We start from the raw sequence: 23108 nt of genomic DNA, 5'->3' as shown, positions 1-23108 counted from the left end.
CAAGTTCTTTGTACTTTGCGTAGAGACATGCTCATCACGTGCCAGAGGCTATAAGGTGTCATTTTTTTTACTATTCAGAAATTATATGAAGCAAAAGAGCATTACCATCGGACTACAATATTTTTGTTTCTAGGAAAGTCTACTAATACAGTCTGAAAAACAACTGTTCAAGATGACCTTATTTTGATCAGGTTAACATATCAAGGTCAAAAGTGACCTTCTAGTGAAAAGTTAGAATGAAAACACGATGGATAACTTCAATGACCACATGCGTGTGGCCTTATGGAGGTTATTACAGTACAAGCAGAACAAACCAAATACCGAATGTTTAATATGAACTGATATAATGTTACAGATGCTATTTATAATAACTTGGTATTATATTTTCTCATTATGTATGTTTTAATGAGATTTTATTGTGATAGGTGATATGTGTGTGATAAAAAATGTTTGCTATTCAAACAAGTCGTTCATGATCTCCATAGAACTTGTCTAATTAAATAAATTACATGTATAAATGTCTTTCTAAGTTTCACAGAGCTAAGTGTATTTGAATTCCATCTTAACAATAAGGATCTTATTTTGTTTTACATTTCAGTTCCACTAGCAGTGGTGAAGCCGCATTGGCGAAACGTCGGCTGAAATGAAGTTTATTGTTATTATGTGGAAATAAGCTATTTTGCAAACATTAATGCTAAAATAAGCTAATATTAGTTGTGGATTTTCCATTTGCTTAGTAAAATGTGAAAATTCAGTAATGAGTGTCTGTGTGTTTTCCTATAGCAAAGCCACATTGGGCTATCTGTTGAATCCACCGACTGGAATCGAACGCCTGATTTGAGCGTTATAAGTCTGTAGAGTTATAATATGTGTGCTGTGCTAGCTATCCCGCTGTCCCCCTTGTGCTAGCGGGGACATTTAAGGAAGAGAAGGAGGCTATGAATGACGTAAAGACCTAATCTATTCTTTATTTCAAACCCTGCAGACCGTTAGGGTGGAAACAGTAGTAGATAAAGTCTTCTTCAGTTGAACATTTAACATTGACTTTTTTTTCATTTACAACAAGTCTACTTGGAGCACAACTATTTATGTTCATGCGCTCATTCTGATAGTATATGATTAATACAAAATACTATAATTAGTGATAGGCCTTAAAACTTTCACACAGGTCATAGCAGTTGCTTAAAAATTAGTGTTCAAAACATAACCTTTTAGTGACTAAAGCAAAAAGTAATAAAATTACAGAAGATAGAAATATTTAGTCATATTTTGGGTAGCTGTTAATAACCTATTACGTAACAGTAAGTTAATAATTCAAAATAAGTGATAGTTTATTGAGGTGGAAACACTAGTACTATCTTGAAGTGGATAATGTCTTATTCATTCTGGTTGAACATTTAACACTGAATTTTTTGTTTCACAACAGGTCCACTTGGAGCACAATTTTAGGTATTATTTATGTTCATGCGCTCCTTGTGATAGTATATGATTACTAACAGCAAATAATAACACTTAGATGTACGTGTAAATAAAATTCTTATTTCATAAATAGTTAGGTCCCTGCTACTACCCCTAACCCTTTAGTGTCAATGTAATGTGTCATGGAAATGTGTAAGGACCGCACTTTCTGAAATTTGGTAATTGTTTGTGCCGAAACAAATATATATTTCTGGTTTGTTGTCTTGTTAACATTTACTGGTTTATGTCGAAATATGGCAACTGAAGTTTTATTGTGTTTTTTTTTCAATAATATGAGCACTTATTTAAAATATGTGTATGTTGTGGATAAAATATTAAAATAACAGAAACTTGATTTTTTATATCTCTTCTTTCTGTCTTCCTTTTTAGTGTTGTTATAATTGTTTCTTTCAATGCCTCCGTAGTTAATATCATCCTCAAGAAGCAATTCAGAAAGAAATCATAATGATGATATGAAGTTAAATGGTAGTATGTCTTACGGCCAAAAAAAGGAAAAAACACTTGTGATTAACACGAAAGAAAACCTGGGGTTTTTCAATCATTCGTATAATCGCGTCGTTATTCAACACTATCCCATTTTTTGTATAGTAGGTTTTTAAGTTTCTTTACTTTATATACCAAATTTCAAGGAAATCGCTTTAACCTTTTACAGCAGGCCAAACGTAACCTAAAATTCGTCGTTTTTTTCTCCTTCTTCATCTTAAAACCAATGAAAATAATAACTTTTCTTTAAACGATTTCTTTAAAATACGATGCATAACTGATAAGTAAGTTTTTCTAGCTTGAGAACATGTTTGGTTGTAATAGATTAAGAATTCTCGGAGATATATAAGCAAACACAAGTAAAAATTACAGTAAAATCTTGTGACTGTTAGCCCTCGCCTGGAGAAAAATTGGTCAAATCGATCGCACCTAAATTTCTACCACGCTTTAGGGTATTCTTAAAAAGTGGATATTGTTTAATTTTGTAAACAACGGGCGCAAAATACGGAAGTTGTGAACCACAAACCACCACCTTATAAATATTTTCGCATGCTTACTTAAAATTAATGCAAACGCTTCCCGGTAACTGATTGCCTTTGTTTCTTGGACATAGCTGTAACATATTTTATAATATCACTTTATTTACCATATAAAATTATGCAAGGAACATGATATCTATTGAAAAAAATAACTTGGCTGAAAATAATGTGGACGGAAATAAAGCAAGTGAAACACAAAGTTATTGAAGAAACTCGTATACAATTATAATGTATCCAAATTTAATATGCACTTGATGATAATTCTATAAAATGTATCTAAACATAAAACAGTAGCCTATGCTATTTTTGTAATAGACATGCGCACTCTACACATTTTGTAAAATATGAAATACTTAGTAACGACAGTGTGCACAAAATATAAACATTAGTATTTCCTCATTTTTGGTCGAAAGCATAGAGTTTACACCTTTCAGGCGGGCTCGGCATGGCCACGTGGTTAGGGCACTCGACTCGTAATTCGAGGGTTGTGGGTTCGAATCCCCATCACATAAAACATGCTCACCCTTTCATTCGTGGGGGCGTTATAATATGACGGTCAATTCTACTATTCGTTGGTAAAAGAGTAGCCCAAGAGTTGGTGGTGCATGGTGATGACTAGCTGCCTTCACTCTAGTCTTACACTACTAAATTTTGGACGGCTAGCACAGATAGCCCTCGTGTAGCTTTGCAGGAAATTCAAAACATATCAAAATAATCCATTCGGGGGCAGTTATTTGTGGGCCGCATCATGTTTGTTTACAGTTATGCTGTTTTCGATTATATATATATACACACACACACACAAATAAACCAAAGCCAAAACGGAAAACTTGTTCATTACTAGTTTCCGTCACTACCACACATATAATCATTTATCATTTGGTTCGCTATATAATCACAAACAATGAATTTGGCACAATGTCATAACATCATTCACACAGCCAGCTTACTTTAGGTTACCGTACGGTGAATTAAAATGGACTGAAAAACCCGATAAATAGTATATACACATGTATATGGGAGATAATAGTATTTCTTTGGTTTAATTATATAAGTTGTACTGATGAGCTTGGAATAAGTGAAATTGCAGTCCAGAGAAATCAGGAAATGTATTAGGCTTCCATGTTACAAGTTCTGTTTTCAGGTTTACCTTCGTTTAAAACAAAGAAAGAAAATCTAAAATATATATATATATGCAATCATTAATAGTTGGTCCGCTGTAAAATATCGGATAATGACTAAGAAACAATGTAATAAGTTCATAGCATTATTCACAATCCTAAGTGATTTTAAATTACTGAAATATGAATTACGAGTTTATAATCTCATACATACTAATGATATCGAAGCTATTGGAGAAGGCTGATGCATTAGATGAATACAAAATAATAAAATGTGTTGACGAGACTCTGATGTAGCTTAGTTGTTGTTATTAAAATATATTCTTTTCTTTTCACCACACACTTCGTACAGTTCATATTAATTTTTGTGGAGAAATAAATTATTGTAATGGCCAAAAGTATATTTCTTGAATTTTCATCTACAATAACTAGTGACAATAAGAACAGTGTAAGCGAGGTTACAGTTTCTAACAGACTGAAGCTGATAAACAATGATCTTGTCTTTTATATGTAATAGTATTAGCTCTTTTATTGAGAGTAATTAGTTCATATCAACTTGTTCAATTTGCAAACTGGTAATCTCTGATTATGTGAACCTGAAAGCTGTAAACATGCAGTCACAGAGTAATCTTGTTGCCACGATACTTGCATGTATACTTAGGCCTACTGATTGATACTTACGAACTATCGCTTAGATCGAAAAGCTTAGAAGCACGCCTATATTAAAGATGTACATTTCGGGTACTGAGAAAAGCCTACATCTAGGCCTAATTATGTAACTCGATTGATATGAACACGAAAATCACAAGAACAAACACACAATTTATAGAGATGTGATGCAATAAAACAATTCAACAGACCATACTGTAGGGGGGGATGATTGTATGCACCATACCCCGCACCTAAAATGAAGGGGGATATATACCCCCAGCACCCCAGGATCTACGCCCCTGATATCTAACAAGAGTCAAACTACAACATGACCAAGGACATTGAACTATTGTCCCCTCTGTTACCATACTGTGTTTTTACTTTTGTCAGCAAAAGTATTAACAAAATTAATTATTCAACCACAATATTACCTCAGATCACAAATGGTTAAAGAAGACAGCGCTGTCTTTTACACTAACCACTGTCTTGAGCTTATTGTGAGCTTTTATCAACTGCCAGTTACTCCCATTTTGAAAATAAAAGTAAAACTGTTTTATATTCAGAACCATCATAATAACATTTTTTTTTTGCTAATTCTTATATTTCAATTAATTTTCTTCTTATCTGTTGGAGTGTTTATAAATGTTCATTGGACTAATAGTTTTATGCAGAGAAACAATTATAAATTTATATTTGCTTCAACATTATAGTGCTAAATTTCGGTTAAGTCAGGTATAATTTTGTTGAGCATAACACTGTGTAACACAAATATTGTTCATGAATAGTATGTGTTATTTCTTAATTGTTTATGTTATAAAAGTACAGAAAATGACCATTATTCCCTTTAAACCTTGCTTTTGTGACCTGGATAATAAAATTTAGAAATTAACCTATTTTCTATGTAAAGGGCCCGGCATGGCCAGGTGGGTTAAGGCGTTCGACTCGTTAAAAAATGGGCAAATTTGCACATTTTCATTTACATAAGGGTCTGAATAAAACAACACATGAGTCAAGATTTATATGTATTTATACTAACGTTATACAAAAATGAATAAAAATGTTTAGAAGTGAGAAGTTTTTCGAGATTTGCGACTGTAATGTAGATCACTTTCACGTATCAGTCCGCAAATAAAGTTTCCCATCATGTTTTCATTATACGCTTCTTGGTAGCGGCGTTCAAAGTCCATTATATCTTGATGGAAGCGCTCGTCTTGCTCCTATGAGTATGATCCCATACTCTCCTTGAATTTATCAAGATGAGCGTCAATGATATGGACTTTCATGAGCATCCTGCAGCCCATTTTGCCGTAGTTCTTCACCAGAGCCTCAACTAGTTTCACGTAACTTTCGGTCTTGTGATTGCCCAAGAAGCCCCAAACTACTGCAAGAAAGCTGCCCCAAGTATTTTTTTCTTTCTATTGAACTTCTTGAGGAATTCTGTGCACTCCAGGATCTTCTTTATTTGTGGTTCAACGAAGACATCAGCTTTAACCTTCGCGTCAGACAGCTTAGGGAAGAAGTCTCGAAGGTACTTGAAGGCTGCAGACTTCTTATCAAGAGCTGTGACAAATTGTTTCATATGACCCAGTTTTATGTGCAATGGTGGGAACAACACCTTCTGGAGGTCCACTAGCGGCCTACACTTGACATTGTGTCTCCCCACAAAGAACTCGGTCCGTTGTGACCAGTGCTTCCTGTTGTAGTGCGCTGCTATTTCCCTCTTGTCCCAAAGGCAGAGATAACAGGGAAACTTGGTATAGCCTCATTGGATACCCATCAGGAATGCCACCATTTTGAAGTTTCTGATAATCTCCCAGCCATAGTCATCATACTTCAAGACTTCTAGCAAGGTCTTGACGCTGTTGCATTCCTCTTTGAAGTGTACCAAATGAGCCAGGGAAAGAGACGGATACTTATTCCCGTTACGAAGCAGCACAGCTTTAAGGCTTTTGGATGAGTTATTAATGAAGAGACGCCACTTGTTCGAGTTACAGGCAATTCCCAGTTGCCTTGCACAGACCGGATACATTGTGGCAGAAGCAGAGCCCATCTTGACAAGTGAAGAAGCTTGAAAATGTCTGACTTGCGACTTGCACACTTTCATCTTGCAAATCCCACCCTTGAGCCTAGATGTTAAAAGCTTGGCATTCGACTTTGTCAGACTAATATGTCTGATGAAGTCATTGATGCCTCTTTGGTTAAGGTAGTATGGGCTTTTCTAACCAGCTGCACCTTTGAAATTGTAATTTGGATCTTCAACGTCTACCTCCTCTTCTGATTTGCTGTTTTCTTCTGAGGATGGCTGCTTTCTCTATGGAGGAGTGGGTATAGGGAGCACAGAGCAGTGTGGTACTGGAGCGATGGATGATGGAAGGTCAAGATATATGATATAAGATGCATTCTTGCCAGCCCGACGTTTGGAAGGGTTCACCATGTAAAAGTTGAAATTGCTTGAGTGGTCAGTGGCTTCATGTCAAATTCTTGGCATAGTGATATTCATGGCTCTCTTTTTCCCTCTGTAGAATCCTGCAAAAGAGCAAAATAAAATTGTTATTATAAAAAATAAATTTTATTTCATCCACAACTAATGTGTAAGAGGTTCTTGCAAAATATTTTATATGTGATATTTTTCTATACTACTGGAAATTTAAAAATAAATTAAAAGATATTTAAATTTTAAAATGTTAAAATTTGTATAACATAAAATCTTAATATTCAAGCAAGCAAAAATTGTTCGTCTTACCTTCTAGAGTTTTTTATGCAATGCTCGCAGGTAAAATGAGGAGCCCAAGGCTTGTCTTGATCCCTGATAGGCATGCTGAAATATACCTTGTGGGCTTCATACACTTTAGCAGATGCTGTCACAGAGTACTTTTTCGCTCTTGTCTTGATACATTGGCCACATACGTAGTAAAATGCGTCTGGAGAATGTTTGCAGCTTCTTGATGCCAGCTCTAATAAAATCAGATAGGTGTACGTGTTTACTTAGGCAGCTAAAACTAAACTGAAGTGGTGAGTGGTGAGCTTCTGTAAAGGTTCTTGAAAATTCTACAACATTATCGAAAATTCTTGTAAGTTCGGGAAAATTCTATATCAGCTACTCAGCACTTAATCTACCTAGAATGTTCTGGAAAATGAGTAAAGTTAAAAATTTCATTACCCAAGTCACAAAAGCAAAGTTTGAAAAATAAAATGGGTCTTTTCCATGTACTTTAGGCATAAGCAATTGGGAAATAACACTTTCTGCCCAGGAATAAGAAAAAAAATTATTAATTACTGCTATCCTGTTTATAAATATTGTTTTAAATTTACAATCTTCTAATAATTTAACTTTTTGAACCTCGAAGGCTTGGTGATTAGAAGTCAAGCTTTCTCAACTTTTAATCAGCTGGAATGCATCAGTAATACATTAGAAAAGTAACCTGTTTATAGTAAACATTATGTTTTTTGAGATGGTAAGAATATTTTTTATGAAGCTTATATGCATATAGTGTTTAGTCAAAAAGAAATAAATTATAAAGAAAGATTAGTGAAAGTATCTACAGAAAGGTAGAAATAGTAATGGTCAAACATAACTATGCATTTAACGCTTTGAAACTTTGTTGAAAACAAATCAACTTATAAACATAAAGTTAAAAATTATAATGTGTTATTTAGATATTTAAATAAGTGTCATTTTCAGGGCGAATGCATGTTATACATGTTTATTATAAAAATATATCAGTGATAAGCATTTTACATATAAAGCATAAGAATTGTTTGTTTTGGTTTTTGAATTTCGCACAAAGCTACACCAGGGCTATCTGCGCTAGTCGTTCCTAATTTAGCAATGTAAAACTAAAGGGAACGCAGCTAGTCATCACCACCCACCGCCAACTCTTGGGCTACTCTTTTACCAAGGAATAGTGGGATTGACCGTAACATTATAACGTCCCCACGGCTGAAAGGGCGATCATGTTTGGCGTGACGGGGATTCGAACCCGTGACCCTCAGATTACCAGTCGAACGCCTTAACCCACCTGGCCATGTCGGGTCTAAGCATAAGAAAATCAAAAACTATGTCATGCAATTTAAATGTAGAAGTTAAATTATGATCACTACACTAAATGTGTATTAACGCAATACTTAAAAACATAATGTTCAACATTTACAAAAAACGAAACATATCAAATGATAAAACAAACACTGTAGAACTAATGAACTAGGAAACTGTTTTATACTTAAGACAATTAATAATTGTAAAAGGCTGTATGCAATACTATCTGCCCTTTTTGAAATAATAGATAGATTAAGATACTATGTGTGATAAAATTAACATATGTAACACTGTTATTATATCTGTTTCATTAAAATAATGGTTTTCCTTGTAACTTTTAGACACATAATGAAATCCAGACTACAATAGTGATGGAATAGTCACATATTGAGACGCCCTATGATGCGCTCACCTTTAAGTATCTATTTATAGAAACACTCTTCTCCAAACCAAACATAGTAAATCATAGTTATACCACCTGTATATACAAACACCATCCGCTAATGCAGAACTAACCTTAACAGCACACTTTGCTGAGTAAGCCTACCGTAACGGTGTTTGCTCTCCATATGACAGGTGCAGTATATAAGCAAAAACTATAACATTGGTAAGATTAAACTAGAAAATTTAATATTATACAACAAAGTTGTAATTCTGATAATTGTAAACTCAACATTATATAAATTAGATAAAATATTAGTTTTAAGACTTTAAATGTTACTGTGAAGCTGATGATATATTGATATGCATTACCATGTAGTGTTTCGCTTGCAGACTATCTGCCTGCTCATCATACCAATGATGTATTTAGTTCCTCTTCATGTAACTATGATATCACGCCTATTCTAGGACAGACCCGCCCTCTGGTGCTACTTCGTTGTACTACAACATCATTGCCCTATGGTATATATTGCATAACAGTTGTGCAATACACGGGTATTATATAATTTGCATATTACTTGATATTTATGAAATTCTCAGGTGACCTACTTTAATCTGAATGAGGTAGCATCCTTTGGGTTTTGAAACAGTGCTCTAACTACTGATAAAGCTATTAAGTGTTTCGAAGACAAGTTATGGACAAACAGTATTCTAGTCTTTGAAATTTTGAACATGACAAATGTAACAAAAGCTTGTGTGGAAAATTCGTTGTTTTTTTTCAGTTAATAAGCAGATCTATAAACTGACTGGAGGCTTAGCTATTGGTTCTCTATTATCTTCTTTATTATGTGATCTTCTCATGATAAGATTTGAAAGTATTGTTCACTAAACACTACCCACAAATATGGTTAAAAGTTTGTGGCATGGCAGCATTGTAAAGAATATTTGATATATTTTTTTCTAATTATTTGAATGGTGTAGAACTCACTATTAAAATTATTTGTGAAATTGAATAAAATAACAGTTTATCGTTTCTTGACCTTTTAATCAAGAAAACTATATAAGCCAGGAGCCTTTGTTTATCATACAACCCTTTCTGTTAGTATGACATTTCACTAAGAATCATTTCATACGATTATTTGTAGAGCCGGCACGATCATGTGGTTAGGCCGCTCGACTCTTAATCTGAGGGTCGCGAGTTCGAATCCAAGTCACACCAAATAATCTTGCCCTTTTAGCTTTAAGAGCATTATAATGTGACGGTCAATCACACTATTCGTTGATAAAGAGTAGCTCAAAGGTTAGCTACGAGTGGTGATGAGTTGCTGCCTTCCCTTTAGTTTTACACTGCTAAATTAGGGAGGGTTAGAGCAGGTAGCCCTCGTGTAGCTTTGTTCTAAAGTACAAAAACAAACAAACAATAATCGTTTGTAGTTAAACACAAAGTTATGCAATAGGATGTCTGTACTTTGTCTACCACGAGTATGAAAATCCGTTTTTCAGAGTTTTAAGTTCGCAGACCTACTGCTGAACCACTGTAGCTGATTTTATACAAAGAAACATAAAAAATGTCAGTTTTTAAATTTTTGTCTGCTTTTATCTTCACGTTTACAGAACTTTAAAAGTTAAGTTTTAAAGAAAACGATTTTCAAAATGAGCTTGAATAATAAATCTATTATGAGATAAAAGTTTATCACCTATTATTGTTGATAAGAAACTTTACCAAACTTAGAAATAATAATCATAAACATTTGATGAAATGTTATTTTTACCATATCTCCCAGGTCTTATTTCGATTTATAAACCATTACATAAATTAGTCAGATATTAAATAAAATTAAAGATGAGCTTAATACAATGAAAAAAAAAAGACAGGTATTTATAAAATTGAGTGTGGTCATGTATACTAGAAGAAATTTAAGGTTTAGAGTGTACAAATATTAGAGAAATGTTAAAACCAGAAGTGGTAGTTCTGCACCGACTCTAACGTGCAAGTAATACTATTCATGTCATTCAGTGGAAAATACAATATTATTTTTGCTCAACTAAATTATATGATGACTAGCAATACCAGAGAAGCTACTAGAATAATAAAATACTACAATGGTTATTGTATCTTCAGTAAGGATGAACGGTTGTTATGCCAGAAAATAAGTAGATTCCGAGAACATTTTAAATTCATTATGTAAATTAAATGGTCATGTGATTAGTATGTACAGGTTTTCTTTGGACAGTCCTGAGGATGACGTGATTTGACATCAAAATATGTAGCTCCTGCTTTGAGACTATCGATTGGTCTTAGAATACAGGTTTCTAACTGTGTATAAAAAAACTTTGTATGAGAATCTTGATTATATTTACACAAAGTTATCTTAAATTTTTACCTTTTAATATGTGATTTATTTTTCTGGAGCAAGATACGTTCATTCTTATGTAAAAAACAAAATGTGTTTGTTTGGTACCAAGCTACACAATGGACTATTTGTTTTGTGCGGACCACAAGTATCTAAAGTCGGTTTCAGTAGTATGAATCCCTCAGGCCTACTGTTGTGGTACAATAAAAGCCACACAGAAATATCATTTACTGTTTATTTATTCTACTTAATGGCTTATGCCTTAATCAAGGGTCTCTGTATGTCAAAAATTACAAAACTGATTTTAAATTATAGTTACTCAAAATAATACAACACTACAATCAATAATATTATGGAAAGGCTAATTAATCTAAAGAAACTATAACAAGTGCACAACATTTTTATGAGAAAATATGACTAAAATCATGAAAGTTCAAGGATTTCTGAAAGTCAATATAGAAATTAGATTTTGATATCGTATTGAAACAGATCTCATCAACTACGTTCTAAAAACACATAGTTTTACACATTTTTCTGTTATCTGCTAAAAGATATAACAAATTAACAATATTTTCAAGTGAGGACACTTCTGTCACCCTCTGTAAGTCTATCTGATACCTATAGCCCTTCTGCTATTGTGGTTTTGCTGTTGGACAGTTGAAAGTTTCCAGACATACAATTGTAAAATGATGGACACAGGAGATAGTACAATGTGGCTCTGGTACAAAACGTGCTACACACTATTGTGACATTTATTTTTACTTTTGAAACATTAATTCATTGAAAATATAACAATAATGTTTAATAAGAGTATTTCACATAGAAATTGGTTGTATGATGCTCTTTATCACGTTTCACGTTATAAAAGAACAAACAACAAAATATTCTGGAAAACAAAATAATTGTTTGTTTTTTACTTTCGCGTAAAGCTACACGAGAGCTATCTGCGCTAGCCGTCCTTAATTTTGCAGTGTAAGAGTATAGGAAGGCAGCTAGTCATCATCACCCACCGCCAACTCTTGAGCTACTCTTTTACTAACGAATAGCGGGCTTGATCGTCACATTATAACGTCCCATGGCTGAAAGATTAATCATCTTTGGTGTGTCGGGGATTCGAACGTGCGATCCTCGGATTACGAGTCGTATTTTTTAAACACCTGGCCATGCTGGGCCAGGAAATAAAATAATGATATATCTACTGATAATCTAAATATTAGTTAAATTGACAATACTGAGGAGACAGTTACTTATATAGTACAGTTACTTATGTAGTACAGTTACTTATGTAGACAGTTATTTATGTAGTACAGTTACTTATGTAATGCACTTACTTATGTAGTACAGTTACTTATGTAGTACAGTTACTTATGTAATGCACTTACTTATGTAGTACAGTTACTTATGTAATGCACTTACTTATGTAGTACAGTTACTTATATAGACAGTTGCTTATGTAGTACGGTTACTCATGTAGTACAGTTACTTATGTAGACAGTTACTTATGTAGTACGGTTACTCATGTAGTACAGTTACTTATGTAGACAGTTACTTATGTAGTACGGTTACTCATGTAGTACAATTACTTATGTAGACAGTTACTTGTGTAGTACAGTTACTTAAGTATAAGTTACTTATGTAGACAGATACTTATGTAGTACAGTTACTTATGTAGAACAGTTACTTATGTAGTACAGTAACTTATGGAGTACAAGACAACACCACGTGTTTTAAAAATTCCTTTTTTATTTCTTTAATTTCCTTTTGGATCCAGAAAGCAGCTCCAGTAAACAATATTCAACCCAAACTCTTCCCTGTTGGGCAGACTTTATAAATACTTTATAACGATATTTAAGAAAACTTGTTTTTGTGATTTGGTGAACTTTAAATTGTCTTACTTTGTTGTTAAAATTTAATGCTAGACTTTGCTTTAATCTAGCATTGTAAAGGTATTTTGTTTTATAGAATAACTTTGTTCTATTATCTTACAGATATGGAGGATAGGAGCTTTCACAGTGAAAGATAAACAATAAAGTTTAATCATAAAATTTCTTTCTATCGCCGGTACAAGCGGCCACTCTAAATGTTTACTCCTATTTTGTTTCATTTGGATTGTTTTGTCTTATAGTTTTACTTTGTTCGTTAAACTAACAGAAAGGAGAAGGCTGTCTCACATAGAACTAGTAAGCGGAAACTAATAAAGGTTTCTCATTACCTCTTGTTCTCTCGTCAGTGCAACGCAGCTACTGAAAACAATTGCCCTTGTTTTGTTTAGATATATTATATGTTGCGGATTTATATAATTGTGACAGTACTGACACTTTCTCTGTGAAGAACCCAGTAAAAGATCAAAAAGTAACGAACTCAAGCTCTGCAATATAATATCTACTGACTCTTCTGTTAAACAGATTCTACATATTTGCTCTGTAGGAAATTACGTATCAAAGTAGTGTTTGTTGGTTTTGAATTTCGCGCAAAGCTACTCGAGGGCTATCTGCGCTAGCCGTCCCTAATTTAGCAGTGTAAGACTAGAGGGAAGGCAGCTAGTCATCAACACCCACCGCTAACTCTTGGGCTACTCTTTTACCAACAAATAGTGGGATTGACCGTCACATTATAACGCCCCACGGCTGAAAGGGCGAGTATGTTTGGTGTGACGGGGATTCGAAACTGCGACTCTCAGTTTACGAGAATCATGCCTTAACCCACTTGGCCATGCCGGGAAGTATTAAAGTAAACCACATTTGTTTATAAGGCCGGTATATAGGGGGTCCCAACATTCCTAGCCCCTCGTGTTGCTCCTAGAAATTCGTAATTCAGCACTAGTTCCCAAGTGCCTTTTCGGCATAAGAAGTATTTGTCATTTCGATATTGCAGATTAGTTTAATATAATACAATGTGGTATAGCAGTATTTGTATATACACAATAATGTAAACACCTACATTGAAGCAGTATCCTGCTTCTTTGTAATTGAGTCATATGACATATTATTTACTGACCACTCTATAATGTACAAAATATAAAATTAATTACTCAACATAAACAAACACATTAAAGTTGTCCAGTGTTCCGAAGACAAGTCATCCATTTATTTTAGAAGAAACTTCTTCACTTTTGTTTTAAAAAGTAGGTTCGTCTCAGTGTATGTAGTTTACGTATCTACCTACAAACTTTATCAACATGTTCTTACAAAATAAATTTTACATTTTAACTATTCGTATAAGCAGTACTGAAAAGAGAACATTTTTACAATAACCTTATTATTTACTGTTGTTTTTCCTTTCAATGTGTTGATGTTGTGATTTGGTTTTCAATTAAATAAAAACAACATCTGAGGACTTTTAGCACATTTAGGTTCAATAGCATTCACGGGAACCATATGAGAAATACCCTGGTTTTATTGCTATCTTCATGCTATTACTTCAGATTAATGAGAATCTTTTACACTGAAGGTCTGTAGTTGTATCTAGTTCTTATAGGGACAACAGTAGGAGGTGATGACATTTTGGTAAAATACCTTGGTATTCCCAATCAGCAAATAAAGTACAGTGTCGCTTTTGACTACCACTGCTACTATTATAGGGCCTTAAACTATCCAATCATAGTTTAAATTCAAGACAATAAGTTAGTAAACTAGAAAATTATAAAACACACGAAAAGGTAATGCGTAATTTTAAAACTAAACAAAAACATAAATGTTGCAGTATGTTGTACTTTAACTGTTTGTTTCCACATCCTGCTCTCATCATGAACCGTTATGTTTTAGTGCAATTGCTCGAATTTCCCCATGCAATAGTACTTCCCAATAGCACAGATATTGAAACTCGATGTTTAGCGTTATAAGCCTTTAGACTTACTCCTGTGCCACTAGGGAGCTGGCATCGTATAGTGGCTACTTTTTTTCATTGTTTAAGAGGCAGCAGTAAAGTTTTACGAGAATCGAAAGCTCAGACATTAGTCCTTCTTTGCAGCTCATAAAATTCCTCAGTGGCCTTGTCCATCCATCCCCGAATAAATTATTATATGATAATAGTATAAAATGTTATTTTTAGGTAGGGAAAAAAATCGCTAAGAAAAGGAGATTCAATTAGACATTAGAGTGACATGTTTTACAATGCTGTTGAAACTTACCTTGAACATTTGCAAAATGTAAAGTGCAATGGTATAACATACAATGGTTCATTGCGCTCTTTCTCTCTCTATATATGAAAGTTTGTTTGCTTGTTTTGAATTTCGCGTAAAGCTACATGTGCTAGCTGTCTTCAATTTAGCAGTGTAAGACTAGAAGGAAGGCAACTAGTCATCGCCACCCACCGTCAACTCTTGGGCTTACATTTTACCAACGAATAGTGGGATTGATTGATACATAATAACGCCCCACACGGCTGAAAGGGCTAGCGAGTTTGGTGTGACGGGGAATATATAAAAGTATATACATACGTACTTATCTCAGTTGTCAAATTGTTAACTTTAACATTTGAAATTTTCATTCTGAAGGCACACGATAATTGCTTGATTGTAATTTTCTTTTTTTCCATAAATATACTGTAATATTGTTCTGGAATAGTACGTGATATTGCTTAGTTGCTTATGTTGAAAAAGTACAGAAAATGGCCATTTTACTTTTGTGACCGGGATAATGAAATTTATAAATCAGGGGCGTAGATTTTTTACACCCGATGGAGGGGATGATTTTTTGCAACCATTTATGTGGACTGTTCAATTTGCAAATTGGTAATCTCTGATTACGTGAACCTGAAAGCTGTAAACATGCAGTCACAGAGTAATCTTGTTGCCACGATACTTCGAGGTTTCCATGTAGGTTTGTATAAGTGAGGTGTTGTGAACAGTTTTCAAAATGTTAATAAAATAAAGACAAATGTGTCATAGATTAACTAGCACATGAATTTATTCCTGCACACTGCACAGTATAAAAGATGGCCCTTATATTTGACAAGGTTACTAATAACTTTCATTGCATGAATTACGTTTTCAAATATTAATAAAATTAGTAATTACCCTTGATAAGTTTATATCTACTGAAAAACTGTTCATGTTGTTTGATAAAAATAATTAAAATGTCTTTGCGAACTCTTGAAAATTACACATCAACACAATGTAGCACATAATTATTCATACTTTTCATTGAAGTAAGATTCATTTAGTCCTCTAGTCTACATGTTCCCAAACGTATACCTCCTTTGTGATGATCTGTTTATGAATTCTTTCATAAGCTCTTCTATGTTTATCTTGTCGACCTCATCTTTGTGAGTGTGACAAACTGCCACATGGTTGAGGCGACACTGAGACATAGTTGACCCTAACCACGTCTCCAACGTCTTAATGCAGAAAAGCTGCGTTCACATTCGCAGCTGGATACTGGACATACAAGCAAAATTTTTATGAGACGAAACACTTCACTAAATATCTGCTGGCTTGTTTCATGCATTTTACAGTAAACATCCTTCGCACCTTTCAGATATACTGCTTTTGTTGTTCCTTTGAACATGGGCAACTGAAACTCGAGCCGTTGTGCAGAGATTTCTGGATAGAAGTTTATAACCGAGTTGTCAATCTTGCCAGATGTGATCATGTTCTCAAGTGCCAGATATTGCCTCAAGTCATGGTTGTCTGCATTGAATCTAGTGGTCAGATGTTCTATGACTGTGTCCATAAATTCAAAATATTGGCTTCTGTAGTAATCTCTAGCTGTTGCAGAATGGTGTTCTGAGCCATCACCTGTGATTCTTCTGGGGGGTCTGCGAATGCGTGGTAGCTCAATAGGCACCAGATTTAGGGAAGTTACCTTTTTATCAGCTTCATCAAATATCTTGTTGTAATTTTCCTCTGTTCGCAATACTCGCAATTGCTCAACTATCATTGCATATGCTTCAATCATGCCAGATACTGTCGCTGATTTTGCTTGGAATGCACGGTTTAGTAACTTGAATGCAGCTAATGGATGCTGAGGCATCAACAATCCTAAAACTGTCTTTCCTTTGTGAAATCTGTCCAGCAGACCTCGTGCTTTCACTGCTACATCTGATTTTCCATTTGCTAATTCAGACAAAGTATCAACAATGTCACTGTAATTGCAGATAGTCGGCACAACCAGCGTGTTGGACACAGTGGGCGGATGTATTTAACTGGACCATTGTGGCTGTATGACCATACAATGTTTTCAAAGATTGTCTTGTAGTTGTCTGACCTCTGAAGCAAGACACCAAGTTCATGTACCCACTGGATAGAATCTCGAACACATTCACAAGCTTCAACAGCATGCTGCATTATTAAATTAGCCTTGTGTGCTCCGCAGAGAAAAAACAAAGCTGACGGTTGCTTTTCTTTTATTTTTTCCTTGAATCCACTGTACGCACCACTCATGTTAGCGACTCCATTATAAGTTTGTGCTCTTACTCCTGACAGTGGTAAATTGAGTCTAGTCAGTACATCAAGTATAGTCGAGGATATTGTTTCACCAGTTGTATTGGAAACACTGTACAAACCAAGAAATGTCTCATAGACGTCAAGGTTCTCATCTACGTATCGTGCACATATTGCTTCCTGTTTGGCATCTGTAACATCTTGAGTGCCATCAACCATTAATGCAAAGATTTTACTTTGCTGCACTTCGTGTGCTATGTTCCTCAATATTTGATGGCTGAACATCTCCATTATTTCATTCTGAGCCTGGGGTGATGTGAATGTGGTTTTCTTTGACAAGTAGGCCGTCAACTCAGGATCTTCCATTTCCAGGAGCTTCATTAACTGCAGGAAGTTCTCCTTCATATCAGTATGTCCACGTAATGCTAAACATTAACGCAGTAAGAAACGTAAACTTCTGAATATTTTGGCTAGACTTCTTTTGCATTCTTCCTGCTGCTTCTTTTTTCCATCATGTAGCTGGACAGTCACTGGAGTTACATCAAGTGAACCTTCTGGAGATATGGCGAATCTGTGTTAAGAGGAGTATTGGTGTTCGTTGAATTTCTGTTTTGCCCTTTTCCAGTTGAAAAACCGGGGGATATGAAGGTATACTCCACTGGCCTCTCCCAATTTCCCTGTAAAAAGGCCTCTATTTTTCTCCTTGGCACAATGAAAGCATATGACTTTTTGATTCTGATTGTCGAAGTGTAGCCATGAAAACTCATCAAACCACTTGCCCTGGGAGTTAATATTTTGAGATTTTGCTTTCTGTTGTGGTATTATTTGTGCTTCTGGATGATATGGTTTTCCACACTGTATCTGTGGAGTGTCAGATTTTTTCATTACTGCACAAACTTGTTTCACAACTATCTGGTGGTTCATGATATGCAACAGTTGCACGAGCATTTTCAGACTCGTCTTCTGAAGAACATGGTATTTCCTCTGTATGGCAAGTTTATATTCCTTTGATTGAGGTTGTTGGATTATCTGCATCTGCATTGTACCTTTTAGTACTAGTAACTGGCTTGCAGAACTGTCTAATATCGGAAAGTTTCAGACGCTTGCTTGTCATAATTGGAATATGTTTCCCAGATGACTCAACAGGCTAAAATACAGTCTTTATTGAAAAAAACTCTAACGTACAACGAACGAAGATAAAACAGAATGGAAGTAGGACTGAACTGTACAATGTATTTAAGTCGAACGCGCGAACCTCACAGCGACTACCGAGCCGACTGACCGCCTGGGCATCGCTGGGACAATAATGTGTGCCAGTTACAACACAAGTAATTGCAAGTTTCTCAAAAAATACTTAAACAATCACAAATATATTATATTCCTGTTAAAGCTCATCAAAAAGTAAACACGTTGTGATATAATGTCTATAAGCACGTCTATTAAATAAAAACACATAAACAAAAACTAACAATACAATTCGAGTAGAGGCTTCAGGCCGTTGAAATCGCTCCTTTTGTGTTCTAATTATACAAGAAAATACAATATTTTTACTATCTATGGTAAGAGAATATATTGTTCTTTTACCATAAAGCACCAGCACTTTATTAGAGGGCGGTGATAATCTAAACTTTCATGGATTAATGAGGGTCACAAACACAGGTCTAATAAGCCCTATTGTAAAATCGAGGCTCAGACTAAAGGGAGCGGAGGGGGGGTGATGTAGGGCGCGTCTGGATCCAAGCGGCTCCAACTTGTCGTGAACTGCACACTAAACGTACACTATCGTCAGCGGCTTCGGCAGCTAAGGAGAGTAAGGCGTTCGACAATAAAACCTGCTAGACATGCATAAGAACAAATGGCGTAGGAAAACCGCACAATATACACATAAGATTGATGCAGCTACAAGCTACAAATGGCCTGCCAGATCTAGATCACAGGAGTTTACGCTTGGGAGTAATATTTTCGAATTTCATGCTCTGTTCAATCTGTTGTGATGAAAATTTTACGTAAGTAGATTCTGTGATAGTGCTTGCAAGCCTTGCATGTATACTTAGGCCTAATGATTGATACTTACGAACTGTCGCTAAGATCGAAAAGCTTAGAAGCACGCCTGTATTAAAGATATACATTTCGGTTACTGAAAAAGCCTACATCTAGGCCTAATTATGTAATTCCATTGATAAGAACACGAGAATCACAAGAACAAACACACAATTTGTAGACCTATGATGCAATAACACAATTCAACAGACCATACTGTAGGGGGGATGATTGTATGCACCATACCCTCCACCTAAAATGAAGGGGGATATATACCCCCATCCCCCCAGGATATACGCCCCTGTTATAAATTAACTTATTTTCTATGTAAAAACAGACAAATTTGCACATTTTCATTTACATAAGGTCTGAATAAGCAACATATGAGTCGAGATTTACAGGTATTTATACTAAAGTTATACAAAAATGAATAAAAATGTTTAGAAGTGAGTAGTTTTTTGAGATTTGCGACTGTAATGTAAATCACTTTCACGTATCAGCCCCCAACTATAGTTTCCTATCGTGTTTCGTTATACGCTACTTGGTAGCGGCGTTCAAAGTCCAGTATATCTTGATGGAAACGCTCGCCTTGCTCCTCTGAGTATGTTCCCATGTTATTCTTGAATTTATCAAGATAAGCATGAAGGATATGGACTTTCAGGAACATCCTACAGCCCATTTTGCCGTAGTTCTTCACCAGAGCCTCAACCAGTTTCACGTAATTTTCAGTCTTGTGATTGCCCAAGAAGCCCCAAACCACTGCGACAAACTGCCCCAAGCTTTTTTTTTCATTCATACTGAACTTCTTGGGGAATTCTTTGCACTCCAGGATCTTCTTTATTTGTGGTCCAACGAAGACACCAGGTTTAACCTTCGCTTCAGACAGCTTAGGGAAGAAGTCTCGAAGGTACTTGAAGGCTACAGACTTCTTATCAAGAGCTGTGACAAACTGTTTCGCAAGACCAAATTTTATGTGAAATGGTGGGAACAACACCTTCTGGAGGTCCACTAGTGGCTCACACTTGACATTGTGTCTCTCCACAGAGAACTCGGTCCGTTGTGGCCAGTGCTTCCTGTTGTAGTGCGCTGCTGTTTCCCTCTTGTCCCAAAGGCAGAGATAACAGGGAAACTTTGTAAAGCATCCTTGGAGACCCATCAGGAATGCTACCATTTTGTCTCCAATAACCATACTTCAAGGCTTCTAGCAAGGTCTTAACGCTGTTGTGTTCCTCTTTGAGGTGCAGCAAATGAGCCAGAGGAGGAGACGGATACTTATTACCGTTATGGAGCAGCACAGCTTTGAGAATTCTGGATGAGCTATCAATGAAGAGGTGCTCAGGGTTTGTTTTGATTCACGACAGGCATGCCGAAATATGCCTTGTAGGCTTCATACATTTTAGCAGATGCTGTCACAGATCACTTTTTTCCGTGATAAAGAGAGAAAAATCCACTTGTAGAGAAAAATATATAAAAACGGCTGGTATGAATTGAGAATTTTTTTTTATGTAGAGGAGCTAACGTTTCGACCTTCTTCGGTCATCGTCAGGTTCACAAAGAAAGAAAGAGGTAACTGACCGATAGCTGACCGCGTGTTTGAAGGCGGTTGTGTAATTGAGTGTAGGAATGTAGAGGGCGTGCTTAGATGTTTAATTATATTTATTAATATAGGTATAAACGTGTTCCTTTGTATTGGTTTATTTTGGGCTTGAGTTGTTGTATAAATAAGGCTTCTTTAATTTTGCATTTGTTTAGGTTTGTTTCTTTATTTAGTACTTGGGTGTTTTTATGGTTACGTGACAATAACTGAAGAAGGTCGAAACGTTGTTCGCTCCTCTACATAAAAAAATTATCAACCCATACCAGCCGTTTTTACATATATATTTTTCTCTACAAGTGGGTTTTTTTTTTCTCTTTATCACGGAAAAATTATCGTAAGTTTTACAACATTCTAGAAAATTATTGTAGGTTTTACAACATTCTAGAAAATTCTTGTAAGTTCTACAACATTCTAGAAAGTTCTTAAAAATTCTTTTAAGTTCGAGAAAATTCTCTATCAGCTACTCACCACTGAATCTACCTGGAATGGGTACATTTGAAAATTTCATTATCCAGGTCACAAAAGCAAAGTTTGAAGAGAAAAATAGGTCTTTTCCATTTACTTTAGGCATAAACACTTAGGAAATAACACTTTCTGCCCAGGAACAAGAAAAAGTAAAAATTGTGTTACGTAGTGTTATTATTACAGCCAATGTTATTGCACGCAGAAGGCAAAGATATAACATACACGGCAAAAGGTAGCAAGTTCGAAGGAAGAAACTATGACGAAAACAGTTTTTAATGGTTTTCGGGATGTCCCTATCACAGCTGATAATCCACGTGAGTTTCATTTGTAGTGGTTTTCAGGTGTCCCTATCACAGCTAATAATCCACTTGAGTTTCTTTTCCAACGTGTTTCGCCTATCAGCTTAATTCTCGTCAGTGTATTTTGTTCCCAACTTGTTTGTTTGTTTTTTGGAACTTCGCACAAAGTTACTCGAGGGCTATCTGTGTTAGCCGTCCCTAATTTAGCAGTGTAAGACTAGAGGGAAGGCAGCTAGTCATCACCACCCACCAGAGATATGGTGGTGGCCCGTCTTGGGCTACTCTTTTAGCAACGAATAGTGGGATTCATCGTAACATTATAACGCCCCCACGGCTGGGAGGGCGAGCATGTTTGGCGCGACTCGGGCGCGAACCCGCGACCCTCATGTTGCGAAGCGCACGCCTTAACGCGCTAGGTCATGCCAGGCCTCTGTTCCCAACTTTCTCTCAACTGCCTTTTACAGATATACATTCGCTTATAGGTTTTAGGCAAAGAAATTGCTATGTATATCGTGACTTGATGGTTTAGAAAATATGTTCACACCGTCAAAGCTTCCACTTTCCTCAAATCCTTCTACTCTAGTGTTTGTGTCGAATTTCTTACCGCTGTTTGGAGTTGCCACGTGTGACGCAGCTGTTGCATTGTTGTGTTTACATGAATGAACAGGTCGCGTATTGTGAAGAGTTCCTTAAAGTCAGTTGTTTAAGTAACGTCTTGATTAGTTTCAAATGTCCAGTGTGGTAAGTGATTTTATTGTTGTCTCTATCAAATAAACAAATATTTGCAGTAGTGTCTTTGTGTCTTATTAAAACAAATTTGTAATATTATCATGTAGAAATACTTTACACATCATTTTTATAAGAGTAAGCTGGCTTACTGTACATATTAAATTTCGCTAAATGTCACCAACAAATTTTGCTTATGTTACACAAAATTCGCCGTCGCCACATGCGTGCAATACGCCAGGCCCGGCGTGGCCAAGCATGTTAAGGCGTGCGACTCGTAATCTGAGGTTCGCGGGTTCGCATCCCAGTCACGCCAAACGTGCTCGCCTTTCAGACGTGAGGGCGTTATAACGTGACAGTCAAATTATATAGACTCTGTTTTGCGCTCATTGATTTCCTCGAGAGATGGTTTCAAAATTCCAAATATTATGACCCATCTAACAAGCGTACAACATTCTACTGGCCATCTGACATGCAACATGATTATTTACACACAAACTGTTGATAATATAATAATAATAATAAACTGGAGATATGCTACTCAGTCCCACTATT

The 23108-nt window shown here is 35.6% G+C and overlaps 1 protein-coding gene across 1 annotated transcript in view; it reads right to left on the bottom strand.

Annotated features, from left to right (window-relative positions):
- The window catches only part of LOC143240139 (nicotinamide N-methyltransferase-like), a 425422-nt gene that overhangs the window by 168323 nt on the left and 233991 nt on the right, over positions 1-23108 (bottom strand). The gene's annotated exons all lie outside the window — the stretch shown is intronic.

Source organism: Tachypleus tridentatus, chromosome 13 (genome assembly GCF_004210375.1).
Source record: "Tachypleus tridentatus isolate NWPU-2018 chromosome 13, ASM421037v1, whole genome shotgun sequence".
Lineage (NCBI taxonomy): Eukaryota > Metazoa > Arthropoda > Merostomata > Xiphosura > Limulidae > Tachypleus > Tachypleus tridentatus.
The sequence above is the reverse complement of the archived record's forward strand: the minus strand, read 5'-3'. Positions and strand labels throughout refer to the sequence as shown.